Raw genomic sequence first — 4,046 nt, forward strand, 5'->3', positions numbered from 1 at the left:
AAAGAATTGAAAGAAGAGAAGAAAATAAGAGAAAGAATGAGCTGGACCTGAAGTACTAAAACCCAAAAAGAAGACAAAGGCAAGAAAGAAAATGCAAATAAGAACAGAGGGAGAGGAGAAATTGGGCTGGATCTTTGATTGAAGGCCCAAGTTAAAGAAAAGTAAGAGAAGAAGCTGATGGGATCAGAAGAAAGAGAAACAAAAGTGTGCAAGCAAAGGATCAGCAAAACCTATAGCCTTTTCTCTCTAACCGAACCCTAACCCTCATTCAACCCATCTCCATCGTTTGCACCCTTTCTACCCGATTGACACACTAAACCGCACAATTTCTCAAACCACCAAAACCTAGCCACTATTTTGAGTTAGAAAAAGGACAAAAGAAAATGAGCCCTATAAAAGGGAAATAGGAGTGAGTCATGGGGGTTCTTCCCTCTCTGGTTTCGATTTACTGTTTTTAGTTTTATTGTTTTCTGAACAATTTTAATTTTATTTTCTTTTAAGTTCTGTTTTGTAATGAGATTCTGGTTCATCTGATGAACTTGATGCATGTCTTTACAGCACTGAGATTGCCGGTTGTTAGGCCAATGCTGTAATTTAGTTTCTAGCATTTTTCTTTTGCAATTTCTTTAGTTTTCTGTTACTGTTTGTAAGCCTCATCTCTATGGATAATGGCTAACTTTTGAGAGGTTGGGTTTAGGTGATACCCAAACTTCAGTGCTTGTTAAATGTTTGGTTTTCTGGTTTTAATTTTTATATCTCAGTTGTTTAATGCTTTTTCTAATGTGTAAAATTATCTGCATTTTGGCCGAATGTCAGAGGTTTGGTTAGGATTTAGTTGTTGAGAAACAACTAACTCTGGATTCTGCATTAGACACATGGACTTAGATGAGAAATCATCTAAGGGATCTCATTTCAGAAATGAATGAGACCTCATGTAATATTGGACCTGAGTCTCAAGAGTCCTAATCCCACTTGGCATAGAGATATGGAAGTGGGCAATTTTAGGATAAAATAATTTTTAAGAGATTAAAAATTAACAATACAGTTCTGTTAACTGAGAATCTTAAGATGAGCTCTTTGTTAATCAAATTATTTTTCAAGCACTGTGGGGAAGGAGAGCCAGAACTCAACCCACCTTTTTGAACATTTTTATCAACTCCGATTTCCAAATTTCCTTTGTTATTTCATATTTCAATCTCTGTTCTGTTTCCAAATTTTTTGTCACATCTGTCATTTAAGTTGCTTCATTCTTACTTCTTATTTTATAACTTAGGAAAGTAATTCAGAAAATTTTAAAAGAAAAGTGAACAGTAGTGTTTTAGGTCCATTCTAGATTATTTTTTACTTTACAATTTTATTTCTTTTATTTTCAAATAGTAACTCAGTTTTAAGCAATTACAAATTTTAGTCATTTCAAAACGCCAACGATCCTTGTGGGAACGATAACTAGGACTTATAACAGCCCTATATTACTTGTTGTCGCGTATACTTGCGCGCATTACTTGCACAACTATTAGCAAGGCAACAAGTTTTTGGCGCTGTTGCCCGGGATCGAGGCGTACATGATCAGATTTCTGTGTGATTGCTATTTTTGAACTGCTTCTTTTTGCTATTTTTAGTGTAGCTCATTTGAATTCTGTTTCAGTTTTGTTTTAGTTATTATTACTGTAGTGTCTTGAATATTGGTAGTTTAAAATCTGTTCTGTTCATATTCTGTTTCTTTTATGTCATTTAATTTTTTTTTTAGTCTCATAGTTCATAGTTGTTACTTTGTTTCGTAATTTTTTTAGTTTCAGTTTTATTTTAATTATTAGTTTCACCCTATGTGAGGGTGAGTTGTTACTGCCTTATAAAGCCGTCAGGCTGTGAACTGTCTTGGGACTTTTCTGTTTGCAGATTCTTGTTTGTTTATTTTTTTTTGCTTATTTTGCATGAAAATTGGTTAGTAATCTAGGTGTTTTTATCTAAGTCAGGTTTACCTGTTTTAGTTAAAAAGGGTGCATGAGTGCAACTCCACACCCGTTCATAGATTCAATTGACCCTGAACCTGAAAGGACATTTAGAGTTAGGAGAAGAGCCCAGAGAGCACATAGGCAAATTCCACTTCTAGAAGTTGAAGAAATGGAGGATTTAGGAAGTGTAAATGGAAATGATGGGGTAGGAGGACCTGCAAGGATAGAGGACCCACCTGTCATAAATGACAATGATAGGTCCATGATGGACTTCATCATACCTGTGTTGGATGAGTTAGATCTAAGCATAGCTCAACCTGTGAATGGAGTGCCCTTTAAGTTAGAACCTGTGATGTTCACCATGCTCCAAAACATAGGGCAGTTCCATGGGTTATTGATGGAAGACCCACACAAGCACCTTAGAAATTTCATAGAAGTGGCCAACACTTTTAGGAATCCCAACATCTCGGATGATGGGCTACGATTGAAGTTATTCCCTCATTCACTGGCTGACAAAGCCAAAGAGTGGTTGAACTCCCTTCCATCCAACTCCATAACCAATTGGCACACCCTTGCTGAGAAATTCATCATGAAATTTTTCCCCTCCAATAAAATAGTGCAAACTAGATGTGATATTGCTAACTTCATGCAGAGGGATGGTGAGACATTAGTGGATGTGTGGGAGAGGTACAAGAACTTCTCAAGCAATGCCCCAACCATGGTTTGCCCTCTTGGGCAGTGTTACAAACCCTTTACAATGGCCTGAATACTCAAAACAGGGCCTTGGCAGATTCTGCTGCTAATGGCATGTTTATGACTATGTCCTTTAACCAAGCCCATGAGTTGTTAGAACAAATGACTCAAAATTATGCCCAATGGCCTGAAGAGAGAAATTAGCCTAGGAGAGTGGCTGGTTTACATGAGATAGACCCTGTAACAGCCCTTTCAGCCAAGTTTGATGCATTGTCCAATTTAGTGAGAACCCAAGGACAAATCATTGAGGGAAGATTGTCCCAACCCCAAGTTCCTGTACCTACACCTCAAATACCTGTAACCCAACCTCAAGTTAACGCAATAAACACAAGTGTAACTTGTGTTTGCTGTGGTGGGCCCCATTTGTATGATAGCTTCCCATCCAACCCAGAATCTGTGTTTTATGTTGGAAACCAAAATTGAAACCAAAATAATTTTTCCACTAATTTTAATCAAGGATGGAGGCAGAATCAACAACCTCAATTTTTCCAAAGGCAAGGGCAGCAAGCTGGCCCCTCCAATGCTCAAACCAAAGTACCTTTTCCCTCCCAAAATTACCAACAAACTTCAAGGCAGCAACCTTTTGCTCAGCCTAGTGAGCTGCCTATTGCTCCACCATCTTCCTTAGAAGCTTTCTTAAGGGAATATTTGGTTAAGAATGAGACTAAGCAAAATAGCTTGGAAGCTTTTGTGCAAAGTATTTCAGCATCCTTGAGGAATATAGAATCCCAACTAGGCCATTTAGCAAACACTATGAATACCAGACCCCCTGGTACCTTGCCTAGCAACACTGAAGAGCCTAGGAGAAATAAAAAGCAATGCAATATGATAGAGCTTAGAAATGGCAGATCTGTAAATCAGCCAGAAGTTGTGGTTAGACCTTCCACACTAAAAAAAGAGAAGAGGAGAATATGCAGAAAGAAAAAGATGCAAATTCTGAACCTGTTCAGAATGCTGTTGTTCATGACAGCTCTCAAGGGGCTGCGCATAGTGATACCTTGCCCATTTTGGTTGAACCAGAAAATCAGCCCCCTATAGATGAGCCTTTAGGGAATAAATCCATGGAAAAATCCACTCCAAGGGGTTCGGCCCCTAAGCTAAATAGCGAAACATCTGCTGCCTCAAACAGACCCCCACCACCTTTTCCTCAAAGGTTACAAAAACAGAAGCAAGATAATCAGTTTAGGAAATTTTTAGACCTCCTAAAACAGTTGCATGTCAACATTCCATTTGTGGATGCATTGGAACAAATGCCCACTTATGTGAAATTCATGAAAGAAATTCTTTCAAGGCAGAGCATTGTGTGATTTAGGTGCTAGTATCAATTTGATGCCTTTGAGT

General features: G+C 38.1%; 1 non-coding gene across 1 annotated transcript; it reads right to left on the bottom strand.

The window, feature by feature from the left end:
- Positions 1-2,572: 2,572 nt before the first annotated feature.
- LOC133311671 (small nucleolar RNA R71) lies at positions 2,573-2,677 on the bottom strand. The gene has a single exon (XR_009751576.1). It is a non-coding gene; the product is annotated as a small nucleolar RNA R71 (small nucleolar RNA).
- Positions 2,678-4,046: the final 1,369 nt, after the last annotated feature.

This window comes from Gastrolobium bilobum, unplaced genomic scaffold, assembly GCF_033153095.1.
Source record: "Gastrolobium bilobum isolate Gb01-03AN ecotype WA unplaced genomic scaffold, APGP_CSIRO_Gbil_v1 utg3765, whole genome shotgun sequence".
Taxonomy (NCBI): Eukaryota; Viridiplantae; Streptophyta; class Magnoliopsida; order Fabales; family Fabaceae; genus Gastrolobium; species Gastrolobium bilobum.